The sequence below is a fragment of the Toxotes jaculatrix genome, chromosome 10 (genome assembly GCF_017976425.1).
Source record: "Toxotes jaculatrix isolate fToxJac2 chromosome 10, fToxJac2.pri, whole genome shotgun sequence".
NCBI lineage: Eukaryota > Metazoa > Chordata > Actinopteri > Toxotidae > Toxotes > Toxotes jaculatrix.
In genome coordinates this window covers 22516944-22540117 of record NC_054403.1, presented here as the reverse complement: position 1 = coordinate 22540117, position 23174 = coordinate 22516944, and positions in this window count along the sequence as shown.

Here is a 23174-nt window from a genome sequence, read left to right as displayed (position 1 = left end):
GCACAGGTCTCTACTAAATAGCACATTAAATCCCTCGCGTAAACATGCAGGCTGGGGAGTGTCAATGAATCACATGCCTTTCAGAATAAAATTGTAGATGACGGTGCGACAACATCTAGCTCTCTCCTGTCACCTTTAACATGTGTACAACACATGACAGAGATTAAATGTGCATGTCCTCCGAAATACTCAGCATACATTGTGTGAATTCAGCTTGCCTGTCACATTTGATAATTCAGGGACTGTACTGCCCAGTCCTGTTGGATGAGCTGGGAATTAAACCTCTAAATTTAAACATTGACCTTTACTTCCCAGTATACAAGGACCACTGCTATTGTCAACATGTGTAATTCTGAGCCTTGGATGCCGGCATGCTTGCTGTGAATTATAAATCAATGAGCATGTATTAGTGTAAAATCCTCCGGCACTTGGGGCTTTGCTTGTGATGGAAGAATGAATAGGAGGGAAACGGGGGCACCTCAGGGGATGCCAGGCTGTCCAACTCTGGGTCTGCTGGTCAGTATGTATGAGCCTGGAGCTCATACATACCGATACACAGACAGGGGGCTTATATCGCACTGATTCTGAAAAAAACAAAGTCTTTGTGTGTGTGTGTCTTTGTGAGTGTGCTTTGATTAGCTTCAAGGGGTTTCAAGAATAGTTACAGCCTACATACTGAACAAAGGAAGAGGTATAGTTGCATGATACATAACGTTGAACCAAAAAAATCCACATGGATTTATATTTTTATTCAAAATTTTCATTTACTGTTAAGACCAATTACATTGGAACATTGAAAATCACTTGGTTATTTGTCTGGCAGGAGCAACAATGATTTTGAGGCATTGCAGGAGAAGTTGCCTCGGATGAACAGACACAGCAAAGATCCGCAGCTACAGAAACTCTCAATTTCTTTTACAAAAATAGAGAGAAAGACATCACAGGGGTGGACATAGGCCCACTACTTGATCCAAAAGTGATCTATGTGATGTGTATTGAAAATAAAATACAGAAATGGGTGCTTAGCAACAAAGATGCTTCCCCTGCCAGAAAAAAGGAAGAACGGCTGTTTTGGGTCTTTTTGGGCCAAGTTTTGGGTCTGATAGACTAGTTAATCAGAAAGCATGAAAAATGTTTGTAGAAAAGCTCTTTGATGTGGATGTGACCCACACTTTTCGTGTCTTAGCAGTTCATGGTCCTTGAACAGTCGTAAATGCGTTTGAAACTGTCTGCCTTCAGTAAAACAGAAGAGATAGTGTAGGAGTTATAGTAAGTATGAGGCACAGAATGACAACATTAAGTTTACCTGTGACTGTATAAAATGAAAAATCAGCATGTTCTGTGTAAAAGATTGAAAAATGTGACTTATTTTGGAAAGCATGTTTTTTTTCCTATTTCCTATTTCGTTTTTCCCATTAGCAATGTATTGTATTATGCTACATTATTAGTATTTATCATAATATGGTGGGATTATGATGATCTAAGACCTGTGGGCCTTATTATGGAAAGCCAATGAGGTTGTTATGTGTCTGTTTTTTTTACTCAGCTTTATTAATGGACATTCCTACTCCTCCCATAACCCACAATCCTTTGTGTCAGTAGAGCAAACATAAATAATATAATATAGGAGCTGCTCGAAGACGGCAGCTAAGATCCAGCTAGCAGCATCCACAGCCAATATATCTCGGAGAAGCTTTATTTTTCGCTGCAGACACACAGATAATGATTACACTTTGCTGTTACAACTTATAATCCAGTGTGTTTGGATCAATTCTGGCAAGGTATAAAATTTATTGTCCTCCGATGCTGACGTTGCAGCTACCGTTCACGTCCGCAGGCGGCGTAGAGCGGCATTTACAATCACCAATCAGAGATCGCCGTCTGCTGGTTATACTGATACTGCACAGGAGCATGGAGCGGAGCTCAAAAATGCCAAACAGAGATCGCTCTCTGCATGTCATATTGCACAGGCAGATGGAGTGGTGTTTGCAATCACTGGCGTTTTCAGCAGTACTTATAAATGCCAGCTGGCGATATAAAACTATTAAAACATCAAAGGCAAGGAAAAACAAGACAAATGATGACCTCATTGGCTTTCCATGGCCTAAAGGAATCCAACAAACCCGGCACACATACACACAGAAATTTAAATAATTTAGATTCTATGAACATGTTAAGATGCATTATTTCTAAAAGCACTCAACAGAAAGCAATGGGATTATTGTACATGACTGCATCAGGAAGCCTGTTCAACATGTTTGTATTACTTAAGGAAGGGAAAGCGCTTAGCTTCTTTCAGCTAATTAGCAACTTAATGACCTGAGACACTGAAAATGCTAAAACAAAATCACCACATTTATCGTTTTATCTTTTGCAATTTATATGGATACACTGTGAAAGCTCAACCACATAAATGTTCCACATGAGATAAACTCAGAGGCAGATTGCACAGTTGATGATCACACAGTTACTTATTTGCCCTGCAGGAAGAAAAAGAAATGACTTTAACAGCGTACTGCAGGGTATATGATTGACTCATTGAGGTTTGAGAGGTTGCTAAAAGAACTTTCTGTTCCCATAGTAATGATGACATGGCACCTTGTGTACAGCGAGGTTGAGGAGCATAATATCTTGGCAATTACTGCTCTGTTAAGAGATGAAAGCCTTCTACTACGCAGTTTTCTGGCCACTGCCTTTGGTCCTCAGGGTTGCCCACATACTCAACGGCCCTGGTTTCCTCTCTTCCGGTGCGACACCCATCTAATCCCATTACTGTTTGTGACTCACTACTTTCAACTGTCGGGCAAAAAAAAAAAAAAAAACGCATAAATAATGTATTCCTCGTGTGTATCCACCCCCGGATCAATGGCAATACAAAGACCATCTACAAAGACGGTTGGCTCAAGGCCATATTTGATCACTTCCACTGCGCACGATCACTGCTCCTTTTTTTGTCAGCCCGCTGAGACTCAATTATTTCCAAGTGTTTGTAAGCTATTGTTGAAAGAACACGAAGTGAATATTTAAACTTGGTGAGGGGAAGAAAAATCTTTGATGAGACATGAAAACGGCAGATGGATGGTAATAGTGAACTGTTAAACAGAGAGAGAGAGGAGGAGAAAAAAACCATGTGATGCAGCATCTATTCCTCACAGGGATACTGGGAAAGTAGTTGTATGCATGACAGCGGGCTAGCCTCTGCTGTGTTCATACAATATGACACAGAAAAGGGACAAATTATAAAGCATCATTTGAAAGAAGCTGATAGACTAGGTCATAGCATTTAACTGGTCAATCGGAACTGGACTGCAACTCAGATGGACTGTCCTGCCTTGGCAGGACATCAGGACAACAGTTTTTGATGACCTAATCTACATTAAGCATTATTTAATGTTATTGCTCCTACAATGAATGAAAACAACCTTTATGAATGAAGTCAGAAACTTCTAAACAAACTATAAGGTTTCTAAGTTCAGTGTTGAATACAATGAAGGAGTTGATGTTCAGCTTTGTTGTCCAAGCAACGAGTGACAGCAAAACATTTTACCACAGAAGCACAGATTTATTTTTCTTGTCATACCCCTTGCTGGGTTTGCTCCTCCCTAGCGCAGGTTGGCTGGGCTCATAGCCCAACATTTTCACCAGGAAAAAAAAAAATCTATTTCTCAGATTTTTTTTTTCATTTCCTACAGTGCAAAATCTTCACTCCTTCAGCAAGAATTGATGGTACATCCGATTGGCACTGTACCACCAATCCGGCTGTGCTGCAGATAATGAGTGTTTGTGTGAAGGGCAAGGCACACACTAAAATTAGATCAAAGGTCTGCACTCTATAGGCATCAAACAGTGGGCAGAAGTCATTCTCTGGTACGGGTAATGCCATGCCTATTCAGTAACTCGCGTCATACAACTGTTAATCACTGGATCTGGTTAAGGAGACATCTTTTGATGTGCAGTTCCCAAGTGAGCATATCTTGGTTTCATCAGTCTAATTTACATTCCAGACAATATTTGAGGGATTAAAACTGTGTAGCTAATCAGCAAACTGTTGCTGTGTGACTCTGCAGTCGTTGATCAGTGCTTTATGTACAGTGGCAGAGGACAACAACTCCAAGAGTCAAAACAAGAGTCCTTAGTCACACTTGAGTTTTTTCATTCTTTTTTTAAAGCTTACATTACCTCCACCTGCTGTATGCTGTACCAAGCTTGTGCTGACACTAGGCTGAAGCTGGTTTTTGACTGAACTGAAAAGTGCAGTGATCTTTGCATACAGAATAAGGAGGGAATACCACTGGGGCGATGGAGCCTGAGAATGTTGAGCAGTTTCAGAGTTTTGTTTGATTTGGGACATCCATGCAGCATTTACATCTTTGATAAAATATGCTAGGTCTAGGGAGAATAAAGACCAGTCACAATTTGTGCTTTACTAATTTTAATCAACTCCAGCAAAATTTATTACATTCAGGTCATCTCACCTTCTTTTCTCAAACAACAGGGCTCTCAGCTATATTCCTGTTGGGTTTTGTAAAAGAATAACAATAAGACAAATTGAAAACAATCTAATATAATAAATGCATGCTTTTCATTTGATGAATGATGGCAAAGGGATTAGTGGAAAATCAGATATCAATGTAATTTGGTATATTGGATCATTCACATAAGAACACAAAGCTGAGATTTTTTTTCCATCCTTTAAAGGCTAAGAGAAGCAGCTGCCATCTTTGGGTGGAGTAGGACAAAGTAAAATAGGGAAGAGTGAGATGTCTCAACTGAATAAAGTATTGTCTCTGAAGTCTGACTAGTGACTTATTTGTATTAGAACACAAGTTTTGTTACTTTGATTTGTCATCCGCTTGACTTACACCTTGGTGTCAACCACTGGCAAAACAGTCTGTATAATCATTGAAAATGTGTCACGGATTGTCAGATTGTCAGCACGAGGCTGGCTCCTATCATCAGGAATTTAATTAGAAAAGTCTGTGACGTTGGCAGGAGTATCTCTACTTGTCACTACTCTCTTATTAAGTTTAGTAAACACCTTAGCAATGGAGACAACCTATCAGCATGCTGAATATGCAGCGTGTCATGTGATCCGCACTCACCACCCACTGTATACGAGTGGGTCATCGTCTTTTAATCCTGCTAAAATGGAAAATGTGGATTGAGTGTAATTAAGAGGTGACGAAGTGAGGTCGGAGTCAGGTCGGACAAGTTAAATTAATTAAAACTGCTATCTACATCATTTATGGGGGAAATAGAAAGAGATAAAAGTTCTTTTCTTGATTTCTTGATCAAGAATGATGGAAAGCCCCTAACCTGATTGTTACAGTATTCTCCATTGAAAATGTAGTGTTTCAGAAGTTAACTTATCTTTTTTGGAGAATTTTCAAAATGACTCCTTGTTGACACTGAACTCAGGTAACCTTGTGTGTACTACTTTGATGAGAGAGGGGGGTGTACTTTAATTTGATTTTAAGTAGGTCACTGTCTGCGCAGGAGCAAAATACAGTAGATTATATTCCTACTACGAAGAAGTTACACTTGGGAGACAGGGCTTGACCTTGGATGTAGAACACAAGCTTTATACTCTGTCATATTTAAGACATGAATCTAGGCCAGTGTTATGACCTTAGCTTGATAATTTTTCAGAAAACTCTAATATTAGGCGTTCTGTGACTTTGCCACTGGTTTCAGGTATGAGCACAATACTGAGGAACACTTTAGATTTCAGGTTTGGTTGTACAGCTTGATTAACTATTGTTTATATTTTTGTCTGCAGTCCAGACTGTTGCTTTCCAAAATTCAGGCTGAATATATTTTGTATAACTTGTGTGACTGAAAATTATCACAGATAAGTCAGTTTTATTTATACAGCTCCAACAGACGTTATCTCAGGCCTCTTTTCTTACGGAGCAGGTCTAGACCATACCCTTAACGATGTTATTTACCGAGACCTAACATTCCCCCATGAGCAAGCATGTGGCGACAGTGGCAAGGAAAAACTCCCTTTTAACAGGTATAAGCATCGAGCAGAACTGGGCTCAGGGTGGGCAGCAAGAGAAAAGAAAACCTAGCAGAATACAAGTTCCACATGTAGATATATAATAATAATAATAATAGTAAGAATAATGACAATGAGACTAATGATTAGGCTAATAATAATAACAATATTAATGCTAATAAGGATAATAGTAAGACAGATAATAATAATTGTAGCAGTGGGTATTGAGGTATTGAGCAGGCTCACAGGGGCAGTAGGTGGTTTGCAATCGTAGATCCAGACTCCCACAGCTGGGAAAGCTGGGAAGTCCCACAGCAGTCTAGGCCTATAGCTGCATAACTGGGGGATGGTTCAAGGCGAGCCTGAGCCAGCCCTAACTATGAAACTATAAGCTTAATCAAAAAGGACAGTTTTAATAAAGCGGGAGCACAGCAGAGGTATTTTCTTTTTTTAAACTTAAGGAGTGGTACCCTAATATTGTTACTCAGGATATCTTGGAATTAGTTTTTATGGTAATTGCCATGTTTGTGTGCAGATTGTTCATAAAATATTTCAGTGTCTACTCTTTTTGTTGTCTGCTATTTTCACATGTAGTTTTGGGAGCTTATGTTCCCTCTTCTCTCCTGCTGTCATCTGAACTATATACTGCGTTTTATTCCACTCGACTGCATGGCTTAAAGTCATGTCTCTTATCTTTTCTCCCTGTGATAAGATCTTGCATTTAAGATTTCTGTCTCATAGGCATTTACAGCATTGTTGAAGCTGCTGCAGAGCAAAAGCATTCAAATTATTCTTTTCAGTATGGATTTGCATGTCTGCCTCTATATAACCCTCATTTCTGATTTTGAAGAGTTTCACATTATCAAATTAAGTAAGATGCACTTCTGAGTTTTTAGGGCATTTTACAGGTGGTTGTGCTTTCTGTCAAACTGGAACTCTTTGAGGCAGGTGGAGGAGTCTGAGAGCCAAATGGTTGCAGGTTTGATCACCGATAGTCACCATACGTTTGGAAATTAAGATTCAGCTTCCATCTGGGTCTGCTAACACACTCAAGACTGAATGATAATGATACCAGTATAATGATAATAGTACAGTAGGTAATTAGAGAGGCAGTTGGTATGCACTTAACTCCTGTTCCATATTACACAGAGCATGAGCTTTTCCCAGTCAATCTGTTGCAGAACTAACACACTGACAAAACATTGACACTTTAATTAATCTCCAGGAAAGTCCTCTGTTTATATTACAGCCTGACTGATACTGGATTTTTGGGGCTGATACTGATATTTGGAAATTGACTGCAGCATTAGACTGTGGGAGCAAACTGGAGCATCTAGGTAGGAAAACCATTCTAACATGGAGAGAACATGCACACAGAAAGTAGCAAGACAAGGCCTGAGCACAGGACGTTCTTGCTGTCAGTTCCAGTACGTGGGATCAAAGGTAGAGGCACTGAGTGGATACCCTTGGGTTTCGGGGGCTCATTCCAAAGATCCTTTGTGGGTTGTATTAGACTGTCTGTCTGACCCTCTAAAGCAAAAACTTTGATCTCTCAGTCACTCTGGGAAGTGGTGACATTTGGCTAGCTTTGACCTTTTGAAGCAGTTATTTATTTATTAATTTGTTTGTTTGTTCTGGAAAAATATACATCTTCAGCTTACTGATAAGACACTGTAATTTGAACAATCTATTCATTAAATGCTTTACATATAATTAATCCTTTTAAAATAATAATATAGTAAGAAACTTTTTGCATTTTGAATTTAGGCAGGAAATTTGAAAGTTTCTTTAATGTAGTTATATAGCAAAAAAAGTTTGATTGCTATTCAACAAATCTTACAATAAGAGAGGGAAAGGACTTATAGAACATACACTAGATCCTGCTCATTAAGACTAATACAGCAAAGCATCTACATATATACAGGCTGAAAAAAAAAGATTTAATTCTTTATTATGATGATGACGTTTATGTTAGAAGTCTTGCTTACATGGTTTCCCATAACAAAGCTGCAATCTTGTCACTCATCTTTAAGTGTTGCTGAGTAAGGTTACACTTGTACACAGTGGACTTGTAACAACGAGACTAAGTGCACTGTGTGGCTAAGAAGGATTTGATCTTTTTTAATAAGCATATTAGATGTGAGGCTCTTTCCATGAGACATCACCTCTGTGCTGGTTTGCTGGAGTTGAGGACATAATGTACTGTACTTTAATTAGACAAACAAATATCACTTCAGTTGGTAATTTCACTTCATATAATGAGGGAAGGACTTTGTACTACTGGACCTGCAATATTCTTCTCATCCAATTAGTCGAAGTATTTCCTCCATTGTTTACAAAAAGTAACAGGAAGATGATAATTTGATTTATCGATGAAAGGGCAATATTTAAAATGGAGCTGGTAGAGAGAGTGCCTGTTTTTTCTCCCTCTAACTGGTCATCTGAGCCGAGTTCTTGTGGTTATTTACCAGAAATGAATTAGCTAATGTAACCATTTCCTTTTCTATAGAAATGGCCTGGCATTAAGGAACTGCTGAGTGCCTCTTGAGTCTATCATGATGGGAGAGATATCATAAATACTTAGAATAACTTTCCAACTGGCCTGCTCACTTGTTATATGAATGTATCAGAGGCAGTGTATGTGTGCCACTAGTGTAAACATTTGAGCAATAAAACATGTGCGAAACTTTATATCAGCATTTGTCAACAGAGGAATGTGAAAAAAGCACCCTGGTTACAGACTCTGCACATAAATAAATCTGTATTGTGAAAGTAAAACATCCAAAGGGACGTAATCGCAAGGACGCAAAGTGTTTCCAAGCAAACCAAGCAGCATGAGAAAATGGTCTAAATAATACCCAACAGTTTTAATGAAGATATTCACAGTGAGAGTGAGCTTTAATGAGCGAGGTGAACAGATCAACTTTCTGTGAAAAACCATTTTGCCTCTTTTTCAGCAAGGTTTTACAGCTGTACTGTGCTGCTAAGGTTCTGCTGTTGTTTGAAAACAGCATTTAACTTCAGTATTTGGTTCACGTGAAGGATGAAAAATAGGTTGTCCAAATTTTGTGCAGACCTTGGTGTCACAACAGTCTCTTGCTGACACTCAGATTGTTTACAAAATACGAAGCTCTGTTTAGCACTATTAAAACATTAAACATTAAACATAAAAAAAAATACAATTTTTGTAATTTTCTCTATAATGTTTTCAGGACCAGAGTGAAACTATTTTTGAATCACTAGCTTTTCTTTGTTTAGCCATTTCCTCAGCTACAGTTAAAGACATGTTGTGAGTGAGGGCTTCCGCAGCGGAAAGTACAGTGCTGTAAATACCTTCTATGCACTAGGAGTGATAACAGGGAATTACCTCTCACTCAAGGTGAAAGTTGTTTGAGCATAGCAATTGGCTAACACATAGGCTGCGACGGAGAGCAGGAATATTTGTTAACTTATGGATTTTGGACATTTGCCCTTACTATGTCTTTTTTTTCTGTTCTTAGTATTTCAGCCTTAGATCCTTATCCTCAGACCACAGTCCTCACCTCCTTTTTTGGCTGTGTGTTGAGCTTGCTGGCCTTCAGAACTTCAAATAGTGTTTAATCACTTTGTCTGGTGATTAGATTTACAGAGACTTCCACTTTATACCCTCTTCCTGGAGGTGCATTTGAGCCATTTGAAGCTCTCTCCTTGTATTAGACATTTTTTGAACACTCTGGAACATTTAAAGAGACACTTAGTGAACTCAGCATTTACATTCCTTTCACTCAATTAATGCAGCTCAGCATTTCTGGCTAATTCCTTAGCACTCTTATAGTTGTTTCTAATCAGTTACTTAAAGGTGAAAAAGTAATGCACGTGCATTGCATTGTTGGTGAGACTTATCTTTAAAAATGCTCCTTTTCAGGTTTCCGTTCCCACCTTGAAATGATAGTTGAAGGATTGATGGGAAGCAACTCCATTAGCATCCAAATGATTCCAATGTGGTAACTCATTGACTTGCATTCTCCATTTCAATGGTGTGCTGACGTAATATGCCAATGCATAAAATTTTAATATTTAGTTTCTCTTAAATGGCTCAAGCACAAATTTTAATTTAGTGTGCACAAATGAATTGAAATAGTTTTATTCATATCCTGAACGCATGGGGTGCCAACCTCATAGAGGAGCAATGTTTGCCCAAGGTGCAGTAGTATTCTCCCCAGACTTCAGTAATATGGTACACTGTCATGCTGTTTGCTTAATCAGATGCCCACCCTGAGTAACTGATGTGAAACATGCAGGTATTATGCTAGTTTACTGATTGGGCTGCAAATCAGTTTTAATGTGTAGCCTAACAGGATTAACTAGTAACCATTTAGCTTGGCTTGTAACAGTCACTTTGCCACAGACGTTCGGAACCAAACTTTGTTTAACTCAGTTGTATGTGGATGTGTGTTAGGGTCCAAGCAACACAATTCACTACAACACCAAATTTCACTAGATATAACTCAGATAATATGTAAATAGCCATCAGCTGCTTTTCAGTGTTTGCTTATGTAATAGTATTGATCATATCTTCGCTGCAATATGACAGCTATATCTACATATGCAATGTTGGTTTATTTGATAATTTCAGAACAAGCAAACCTCAAAGCAGCAGGGAGAAAGCACGAATGTGTGAACACGTGTGCACTTTGACATACCTGGCCTATTTTAAAGTAAGCAATTAAAGACCTGTGTGTAGGCAGTGGTTTGCTTGGCACACTGACAGAGTCACAGTTATAATTACATGCAAAGGATTTTTTCTGCCTCTCCTCATTTTATGATTTATTGCTTTACCACAGCTGTCAGAACTCAGGCTTCACTGATTGGCTCTTAAATGGGAATATTATTAAAATGCAAGTGGAATGCCACTGAGCAGCCCAAAGGGTTGAACTGAGGCTCCCAGTGGTAAGTTGTAACCAGTGTTGAGCCAGACAGCTGTTTTTTTGCATGGAAAAACAAGGTGTTAATGAGTAGAATAGATTGCAGATGAGGATCACTGCACCGTAACGTGTTGTTTCTTCACCTGAGACTGCCTTGCATCATCTCCAGAAATGATCGCTCAATTTAAATCCACCATTATGGAGTTAGCCATAAATATTTTGTAATGTGATGTTTACAGGGACTTGTCCTCTTGGATCAGCATATGATCATGGATGGGTATTTCTTACAGCTGCATAGTCGCAGCTTCACACAGAAGAGTGCTTCTTGTTTTACTTGGGCACTTCTCTAACACTGAGTACAAATTCAGGTTGCACACCTTGACGCATACAAAGAATATAAATCCCAAATGTCTGATTTTCCAAATTCTTCTCAAAGCAAGCCATTTTTTCTTTTTTGTGCAGAACAACAATTAGAAAAAAGTCCCTCTTCTGTTTGTAATCATCATCATTACTAATCTGACAAACAGTAAACTTCTTTGTGGCTGTCCTGCAGTCATCCTTCTGCTGCTGTTGTTTCTAATACTCTCACTTAAAATGTCAGTGCTGGAATAGAGCAAGCAGTTCTGCTCTCCATAACCGAAGGGACTCTCAGCCTGCTGATTACCATCTTTGGGGTCTTGTCTGTGGTCTTAGGTTTTACACTAATGCTGAACATAGTGACCATTTAAAATGTGCCTGGCGTGCACTCAGTCATACAAACAAGCCAATACATGTCAAGAGTATAGGAACAACAGAGCCTCTAATTAGCTGCGCAGCAGAGCAGCAACTCCATAAATGCCTTCTGTTAGACTGGACAGCAGTTACAGCCAGAAACCTAATGGTTCACTGAGAATGAGAGATCATTGGTCCTTGAGTCTTTGGCAGGTGAGACTCATCGAGCCGTTATTGCAGAGGCAACTTACGCAAAGAGCAGAACATGAGTTACTACAACTGACCACATTAAAGATCTACTCCAGCTTCCAAAGGTTTAGTTGTACAGGATGAATGAGAAAGGTTGCCTTGTGCTGTGCATGGAATAAAAAAGGGAAAAAATGTTTATGCTGATGCCATCTCTAAATTCCTCTGTACATGCTTTTACAGTGCTTTGATGCTGGATAACTGAGGCAATGGTTTCTATCCGTACCTTTCTGGATATTTATAATGCTATAGAAACATTTGCATGAGTGTTGAATATCATTATATTTGTATCAAATTTTCTTTATGTTGACTCTTGAGATTTTATCCCATCCTTTCATCTTCTGAAAACACACTAGGGACTAAAATCAGTGATTTCCAGTGGCTTCACAGTCATCAAGCCCCACCCATCCCTGCTTTGTATGCAGCAGCATGTGTTACCATCTTGTGTGCAGAACCCACGAGGTGATTTTTATGGTAATTGGTTTTATGGTTAACCAAGCCTTGCACTAGAGTTTGAAGGGGTTTTCTGGTTTCTAAGGTTTACACCAGACATGGGGAATGTGACGTCCTGGTTTAACTCCGCTCCTAACCTTGGTGGAAGCGCTGCAGTGTCCTTAAACGTCATCCACACTTGGAGTATAACAACAGTGGGAAGCGAACTCTAGCCATGGGGTGTTATAGTACCCTTGTTGCAATAGATAGGGACTGGGGTTAGTTTTCAGTAGTATCCTGAAGAATCAACTTTCTTTGGATTTGTTGGATTTGCACAGTAGACTACCATGACCCGCTCTTTGAAATATACATTTTTCTTTACAAAAGATGGTGGTTCCAACTTGAGTGGGAAATATAGATAAGAAAGTGAGCTGAGGAAAGACACGAATACATTTCAAAGATGATGAGAAATAGTACTCCCCAAAGAAAACTATTAATCTTTTTTTTTTTATTCATTTTGTTCAGGTGTCATTTAATCTCTGGAGTGTCAAGGAATTTTCATAACATATTAACATCTTATTACATTTCAGCAGCCCAATCAAGGATTGTAGAAATATAGACATTTACATATATAGATGTTCCTTATTCACAAATGTGCATCAGACTGCCCATGCATGACTGAAGAACTGATAACTTCCAGGAGGATGAGAAACACATGTCACTGCTTGAGCCAGTACACTTAAGTCATCGCTTCATCCTCACAAAAAAAGTGTTAATCAGGCTGGAAGAGTGGGCAGGATATTGTGCAGGGGAGGTGGCGTGGCAGAGGTGACAGAAGGTTTCCTGTCTCTGACAAGGCCTTTTCATAATCTCTTGGCAGTGATTGGGCAGCTTGGCTGTGGGCATAGTATAGCTCCAGGCTACTTCTCTGTACTGCTGCAATTTTGCATTCCATAAATAACAAGGGGCAGACGGAGGCAAAGACAATGAGCAAGTGAGGACAATGTGGCAAGGAGGCTGAGAGTCTGAATAAGAAACAGACAGTTGGTTGTCCTGAAGACAAAAAGAGCCAAACGGTGATTTGTTGTTCAGAACAGAGGCAGATTGGGGATGAATAGTAGCATGACATTGGGAGAACAAAAAAGGAACACTGCAGTAGAGAGATAAGGCTCCCTGTATAAAGGTATGGGGAAAAAGACAAGATGCTCTTTTTCACCCTGAAAAAGGGTTTAAGCAAATTTACTTGCATCATTCTTGCCTATTTATGTGGTTACTGTGCAGGGAAAAGTAGCAACATCTCTGAGCAGTAAATGGTACACCTTATTAAATTATAGAAAACATTACTTAGTCCAGGAATGACAACATGGTACAGAATGGAAATTAAATGTTTATGTATGCTGTAAGTATACTTTTAATCATGATATACTATCTCCTAATTTTTTCATTGTTTTATTATGTTAAATTAACCACTGCAGTGTGGACTACTCAGTAAAAATTCTTATATATGTAAATGGAATACTGTCCCACCAGGGTAAAGTATGTTTAGCTAAGTTGCACTCAGTGCTGTAGGCCATTGGAGTTTGCTAATGTTTTGCATCTTACATATTCTGTTGACATTTAAATTATAAATGAGTATGCTAGTAAATTAAAACCAAAAACAAACTGTAATGTAGCAGTTAGATGAAAGGAAAATAGATTTGTATGAATGAACAATAAAAGCTTATGGTACATACTTTATATATGCATTTTAAGTATGTTATGTCCTAAATACCTAAATGTTGGGTTATGGCAGGTGGTCATTGTGTATTTGCATTTGGTGTTAAGAGGTTTTAACTTTAAATTCATAATAAATTGATTTGTATACATTGTTCACCTCCATGGAGCTCTCATCAACTACTTACTACTACTACATACTAGTTTCTCAATTTTTTTCCTTTATTTGGAATCACATAATAACAGCAGTTTACACAGTCGTCCTGAGATACTTTTACAGAGTGATCCATCTTTTCAGCTTTTACAACCAAAGAATAATGTTTTGGGGAAATATGCATTTTCCACTTCTCCCAAAATTTATTTCTAGAGGCCTCATGGAGAATGTGATTCATAGATTCCAGATTTCATAAACTAAGGAGTTACCTGGTGAGTGGTCACTCTGACCTATAAGAGGGAATAGTACCACAGGGAACCATAGCACGGGTGTTGCAGAGTTTGCATGGTGGATTGGACCCTGTTGGATGACATGTTTTATTCATTGAAATACATACACAGGGAGCATTAAGAGCATGCAAGCATGCATGCATAGCACTGCTACCTCCACACAGCAACACAAGGACATCGCTACTTTTGTTTGGGTCAGTGAGCAAACTGGGGTGAAGTGTGATAGCTAAAGCATGTACATCGTGCACACATGACATCATTTGCTGTGCTTGTAAAATGACACTGATAAAACAGAAAAAGAATTCAATATTTCTATTTCATTTTCATTTCATTACAGTGAGTGTTCTATGTGGCACTTGCCCTTAATAGACAGGATTCCTGACATATCATATACACAGGATTAACTGCTATAAAAAGGGTGATATTAAAGCCTAATCGTATGTCCTCTATGCTGCAGTAGATTTGATTTAGATTACTGGTTTGTCATTTTCAACAATCTTGCTTCTCGCTCAGTAATTGGAGGAAGTGCTAAGACACTATTCTGTTATGCAGTGACATTTAAAATGTCTTCTGTATGGCTGGGAAAGAATATCACTGCGCATACAAGATACAGCATGCATTGATACTGGTAGCAAACTTTGAAAGTGCTGCACAGTCGCAGTAATTAGGTGCAGCCTGACAGGCAGAAAACATGGTTGGTTTTACATGAATATTGTACCAAAGAGCCATTTGTTGAAAGGTTTGATGATGAAAGAGTTTGAAAAAAATGTATATTTGCATTCAGTCATTAAGTACTATAATAAATAGCCTTGCAACAACATTGACAGGTGACAATAATAAAGGCACAAAATTTCACAGGATTAATCTAGCTTCTGAATGTATCACCTAGTTGAGAGGTACGATGCTAAACTATGTCATCTGCTTTGTAGCTTGTTAAAATAAACCTGTCATTGTCTTGTGAATTCCTGGATTTAAAAAAAAAAGTAGTCATGGTATATAAGAGAATAAGTAACAGCTTCTCCTGAGTTTTGAGGAAGTAATTTATGAATAAAGCGTGCTTGTTCAGCAGCATTAACCAAAGACTGTGCCCTTCTAACTTTAAAAGTGCAGTGCTCTCATAATCCATGCTCTGTCAGTCATAATGGTCCTACTCTCTGGACTTCTTCTACCACATTAACTAAGGTCTGCTTCAACAGTACACTCTTTTTTAAAAACAAACTTAAAACATATATTTTTTTCACAAGCTTGTAATTATTTTTGAAATATGTAATTAACTGGCAAAACGTTTATCCGTATTAGAATTCCTATTATTCCCTTTTAATAATATTTCTGTCTTATTTCGTTTTTATTGTAATAACTTCATATCTCATATATTTTTGTCATGTTTGATCTGTGCCTGGTTTTTTGCTTCTTATCTTGAAGCACAGTGAGTCCATGCTTATTATATGAAATGTGCTGTATAAATAAACTTGGCACTCATTAAAATCCCATTGGTTCTCTGGCCACATATTTGAACTGGATTGAAAAAAAAACATTGGCATTATGTGTTGTACTGAGGCTACGCTTATTGCAGAGGTACATTATTTGTAATGGTTTCCAAATTCTTCACATGGAATTTTTTTTTTTTTTATTCACTTATGGGACAGGTAATGATTCCACTATGGTCAGGGAATGTGGATGTGGATAGTTGTTGCATTGTTGGTTATTTAGTCTTCATTTTAGTCAAGATACAATGTGTGAAGGTCTGTGTTGTGATTTATATGTGTAGTTGACATCACTGATCATTTAATTTCTCTTTTTCTCTGGGGTTCCAAGAGGCTCACAATTTACAAAACAAGACCCTCAGTTTCACCATTAGACTTAGATATGGACTTTAACTTGCACTGTGAGCCACTTGGGTCAAAGGGGGTCTGTTGGCTCATCCAAATTGCCTTGGCTTTGAAACAGGATGTCTATCTAGGTGTCACCTCTGCTATAAATATAGGTGAGCTTCAAGCCATGTCACTTCAGTGACAGATGATTTCCTCCTCGAGAGGTGGGTGCAGTCCTCTTCCCTGACACTGGATTTCCTCCAAAAATGTTCAGTTTTAAGTCAGCTGAGACTTTTTTTCTGAGGTTGAGCAGCTGACATCTGTTTGCACCTGGTCAGGGCCGTGGCCCGGTACATTCATTGCAGTCAGGGTTTGAGGCAAAGTCATGAGCTGTTCATCTTTATACCAATCAATTGTCCAACCAAGGCTGTCCAGCTGCGGAGTCAGTTCAGTTGCGTGAGCTGGGTGTGCTTGTCTCCGGTAATGTGGCCTCTTGTGGTCTGCCCCCTTATCATCCATTTGATCTCACAGCAGTGGCCCCTGACCATTCTACAGTGAGACTTGACAAGACGTTGTATTACAGAAAAAAAAGAGAAACACAAATCAAAACAATAAACAAAACAGAGAAAAATCTCTGACTTTCCTCATTAAGGCATGAAAGATCATTTATTATCCAGTCAGCAGCACACAGCCTTTTCTGAGGCTGTGTGCTGCTGTGGGATTAAATATATACTTGAGGTTTCACCATAGAAAAGGGTGAAAAGGGGAAGCTTTTAATCCCTCAGCAGCATACAATAGTCACTTGCTGCCACAAAAATAGGAAATCTGTGTTTGTTTCTTTACTGTATTTGGGTGTCACTTCATGGCAGAAGTGGGGAAGAAGCACTCACACGAAAGTTCTCACAAACTGCAGTTCTACTGTATATAACACATTACCTCAGAGCAACAGCTATAGTGGCTGCTTCAACATCAGTGCTAAATTGAGTTTGCAATCTCAAAATGAGTACATACATATTCAGTGTGTGATCTCTTAGTTACAGTTTCTCAACTGCTGTCTAGCACAAAACCCAGTTATATAAGTGCCCACAGCATTGCTACTCATGTCAAGCAAAATTTATGAGAACTGCTGAAAAGCACAATAAAATTCTGTAATTATGTTCAACTCCTCTAAATAAATGTAATGAGAAGGTGCTGGCCAAAACATGTAGGTGTTTATTATTTGTGTCTGCCCTCTACTATGAGCAGACACAAAGGCATAATTTTAGCCAAAAACACGTTCATCATAATTTATTTTTATGGCAAATACAGAGCAATTTTCCTGCCCAATCTAAAAGCCATCTCATGCTGAACGGGGCAAAAACAAAAACCTCCATGGGAAATAGAATGAACAGAACCAATGGAGTTTATTGTCATTCACTGTTAAATGTGAAAAGATAAAGCAGCGTGAAACTAGGGGTAATGTTGAAATGTCTATTTAAAATATACATATCACTATAGATATATATGTGTGTGTGTGTGTGTGTGTTTGCATGTGTGTGTATGTATATATGTATATATTCATAGTGTTATGCCCACATCAGCTTAACAGTACCATGTTTATACATAATGTAACTACAACCACTTGCATCAGAAGATCTGTGATATCTTCCCTAATGGTGTTCTGCTCAGTCACTTCACTTCTTGCTTATTATGGACACATGCAGAATCTGACAAATGACAGTTTTTGTGGCTCTCAGCTACAAAGCTGCAAAGGCTATGCAGGACGGAGAACACATATTGCCTATTTCCTTGACTGATATGAGGGTTATCTGTTCTGTAATATGACTCTTCAGATCATTGTTCAAAAGACAGCACAGTTTGGTGATCAACGTCCTATCTTTGCTGATATACTGGAAACACTTCACAGTTAATATGGGCAATGCACTGAAAAAAATAATTCTCTATCTAAAATAATCTTGATACTTCTTTGGTAAGTTTAATTCACATTTTTAAAGTGCTTCAAGTCCTGAGTAATTACTGTGTAACAGAATTTTACCTTTATTCTCAGAGGGAGCACATTTAAAGTGTTCCTTGAATTTTTTGAGAATAGAGAGGGTGGTTCCAAGTGTATCCTTGGTCGTTGCTCTAATGACATACAGTATATGATTTGGGTGATATTACTTTCTCTAGAGCAAAACATCTGTTGAAGGAAAGTGATGTTATGTAATCAATACTTCTGATATGTGTTCAATAAAGCATATTACTTACAGTTAATCAGAAGTGGTACATTTACACATTTACTCATAAATATGCATGGAGCGGTAGAAAAGAGAAACAGATCGTCTTGACCTACAAATTCTTAAAGGCCTGAGGAAAGCAAATTTGTTATCTTTCAAGGTTGGCTAGGGAGACAGTAGAGACATACGATATAAGACAACCCCCCCCCCCACTTTCTCAAACCAGAAAAATCTTGTCTTGTATTTGGGCCAATATGGTATCCTTTCTCTCCAGAGTGGTACAGAACTCTCAGCATAGTTTTTTTGTCCATTTATTTGGCTTAGGTGCTGCACAGGAAAGGTTAATGCGCTGCACTTGCGTCTTATAATCGTAGGGAAAACCCTTCACAGGGTATGAGAGAATGATTATGTAAGAGTAACAATCAGATGTCAAGGTGGTTAAAACAGTGTTAGGCACAGGTCAGAAAAGTTATATAAGTGGCAGCCATAATAGTGACAGTGCAGGAAATCACTACATTTCCTCCTGTTAGGATCACAAATGTGCACATTACTTTTGAGATCTCACCTCTCGGAGACTCAAATTTCAGTAAAATTCATGACATTGAGGCTCTTACTTTCAGAGACACAGTACTGTCTGTTATAAATGGATGGACTGGGCAATCACATAACTTCTGGTCTTTGCCAGAGGTAACAAGTGAAAGAGAAAGACAGGCTCTGCAGTGTAACAGAATTTTTTGATGAATTGGGGTGACATTTTCAGGTATCATCCCTCTTTCCCTTGCCCTGTGAAAATTAACCTTATTCATTCTTCCATTTGATACATAATTGTCTGAACTCACTGAAACGAGTCCGATGGAATACTGTTTGGGGACAAATTAGATTTACACTATATTTGGAAGTTTAGACTGTCCCACTTTTATTTTCATAAGCAACAGATGCAGTTGATACATGTGCTGCATTTCAGACATTATAGTTTTCATTTGAGATAAAGTCCAACAAATCTCATTAAAATGAAAGATCTTCACAAAAGAAAATGGGAAATATAATCATTTGTAGTGCGTTTGTCACAGCATATGATGATTCTGATTAGACTTTATGCTCTGATGGCTATGCAAATCTGTTATGTATTAACATTGCAATGGCAGTGTTGCCATTTCAACACAGCCTCTTCTCAGACATTAACTTGGCTAATATATAGGCTGAATGATCATCTTCCGCCGAACATCCAATTCACAGACTATAAGAAATGCATTTCAGATGCAAACATCACACTATTTTCCACTTCTTGCCTCAGCTGATAGCACGTTAGTGTGTAGAATGAATCATGGATATAACCACTGAAGTAGAAGCCAAACACCCCTTCTATAGCTGATACTTGTAAATTGTGGCAACACATCATTTTTCCTTTGACTTGTGTTTCAGGGAAACAGAATTAATCCTCCATATTTTTTTTCCTAACCAGGTTTTTCTTTATGTGTCGGTACCCTTACATTTTGGCTGCTTTGTTATTGTAACAAATTGGTATTCCTTTATATCCACAGAGATGAGATCACCATCATATACTATGATTCTGCCTGTTTCATATTGGGATTTCCTATAATTATGAAGTACTGTTGGAAATTACATTAACAGCATCCTTATTTACTCCACATTAACCAATTTTTGTATTTTTACCCCTGATTTCCATCCTCCCTGAGTGAAATACCTCCAGATCACCCTTGGCCTACTCTGTGTGCTGCGTTGTACCAAATAGTGTAGGTTTTAATGGATACAACAGTTTTCCTTCAGCAGTGTGCAAACCTCTTCAACGCTGTCTGCCTCTACTGTGGCATTTAAAAACCTTGACTGAATCCCGTGTTCTCTTTGTGTTCTAAAGCCTTTGTACTGTGGCCTACATACTGACTCTTCAGATTTAAATCCTCCCAAAAGTATGCTGCCAAGGTCCCACTGGGAAATGTGACACTGTTTACAAGACTGCTCCAGATATTTTATTGAACAACTGTTATCTCAATCAGGGTTGTCATTTTTTTTCCCAGTGTAAGATGCTTTAGAAATTATGAGACCAACCATCATTGCATACTGTTTTAATGTGAATGTCAGTTATTTGTCTGACCTTGGAGCAGTTGAGTTTAAATTTCTGAACACAAAGAAGTTGTTTGAAACACAAGAGCCACAAGATGAAGATACTGCTTGTAGCTACATGATTGATAATTAATGGAAGACCAACTTGTACCTAGTTGTTTGTAAGATAAGTTCCTGTCTCAGAGCAGATTGTTTTGCAGTTAAATAAACTGGAAAGATGTAAATCTAAAAAATGGTTTCACAAATCACTCATTATACACAACTCCACCATGTTTGGGTTCTCATGTTTGTTGCTTTGTAAAAGAGTTGTTCATTTTTGCAAATCAGTGAATTATTTAAGAAGATGGATACAAAACATGGGTTCTCTTTTGTCCAGGTTGGACATCCACACAGACTTTTATATCTTGTGGTGCATACTGTAATGTTTCATTATTTCAGCTTCCTGCATTTTCATAATGAAACTGTCAGTAGTTCTCTTTGAAATTAGTCTTAACTCTATCTCCATCTCTTCATTGTCTTGGTAAACTGAGGCTGAGGCAAATCGGACCTTTGATGTCTCTGCCTGCGAGGCTCCGGCATTGTAATGAAACTGTATTGCATTGTCTCAGCACCAAATGTTTGGCATGATGGAACACAATACTAATTCTAACCGAAGCTTGCCTGCTTCCGTTGGTTTCAAAGCTACTGGTGCTTTTTGTTTCCCAAGAGAGGTGCAGGCACTCCCTCCCAGAGCCAAACAGCTCTCAGGCCCATCAATTATTTATTGCCTGTTGCCTTCAGGGAACTCCTGAGAAATTATGATGATGAATGCAATCAAGAGACAGGAAATATATGTTTATAAATCTATATTTTTCATTGTAGTTTTTATATCTCTTGATCAGGAGTTGAAAGCAAAAATTGATTGAAATGCTGTGACAAAATCAAAATGTTTTGCAGAACTCCCTATCCGTATCAGGACAGAAAAATGCACAATCACAAAAAGCACTTTGGTAGTTAAGGGAAGTCTTTGAAAGGATTACAAAAGGCACTCTGTTTATAGTGGGTAAATACCCATGTGGTGTTGAAATGTTTCCCCTATTCTCCCCGTCTGCACTGAGTCCTTTATTATGAATAAGCATGAATGTTTTAAGACTGATAACTAGTTCAACATGCAGCCAAACAAGAACATTGTTTTTGTCTCTCATTGAAATTTTATAAGAGGACTAAAGAATGAGTCTTTAATGGACAGTATGGATTATATTGAAACACTAAATAACCTTTTAGAGTACAGTTTAGGACATTGCTTCTGGGGTATGACTGCAGTGTACAATATGTGCATCTCGTTTGTGTTTACGACATAATAAAGAAGAAGATCTGAAATGGCATCACTGAAAAAGTAACAGGGGGGTTGTGAGTGTTCGTCCCATCACACCATTTGTTTTCTTGCCAAAGGGAAGGAAGATGATAGCACAGTGTGTGATATGTATGCCTCAACCCCCAGCAGTATAACTAGGTGTACTCAAAAGTGAGTTAAAATTCAGTCATAGAGAAAGAATTCATTTGATGCAAGTAGCTTTGATGCATATATACTTTACATACATGTGTGAACATCCAAAATTCTCGTTTTTTTCCCTTGAGGTATGCAAGAATGTGCAATGTACAACTTAGCAGCTCTTAGCAGAACATGTATGCATTTAGTGACTGTCAAATGGGTGTTTACTCACATCAGTGGAAATTTTGACTGAGGTTTGCATTGTAGCTATGTTGGATTGTACTACATTGTGAGGTACAGCTAATAATATTTTAGTGTGTGCACTGGGAAGCTGTCATTGTCATCTGTCAATTACTCAGTAAATTCAACAAACAACATCAGTTACCATTTAATCAGTAACACAGTAAAAAAAATGGAAGTAATATTTGCAAAAATGGGATAGAATGTAATGTCCTCTGATGTACCGTGGAAGGTGTGATTTTAGCTAAATTATGGCAGTGTATTTGGTTGCCAAAAGAAATGGAAACATGCCAGTGGAGCAGTACGTTGGGTTTAGTATTAATCCAACTTCTGTGTACAGACAGGCACTTGAATGAATGAGGTTGAATCATGTTGTGAGACCTGATTTTGTTCAGTCTGTTTTGTAGTCAGTAATGTTTGTTTGAAGCCTTTATGTGTGAAATGTCCGTTGTTAGAAAAGTGTAGAGCCAAGCTTTTGTTAAATGTGTTTGTTCAAAGTATTTAGAGATAAACCATTTTAAAGTCACTAACAGTGGTTCTTGCTGGTGTTCTGGGTGAAATCAACAACAACAGTGATTCTCCAGCCATGACAAGTCTAGTTCATATATGACCCCAACAAAGATGTTATCACCTGAGGTAACTCGAACAAAGGTATGAATTTATGGAGGATTTTCGGGATAAGATGAACTTGCAGCCTCTAAAACACACTACAGCTTTCACTCATATGAAAGCCTAAATATCCTGATATTCACAAGGAGACGACAGATGACTCTCAATGCAGAGCAAAGGTCAACGGTGACGGTCTCAAAATGAACAGAGACCAGCGTAATGACACGAAAGAGAGAGCTACAGAGAGTGTGTGTTTGTGTGTGTGTAGGTGTACAGGCACATATAGCCAAATGT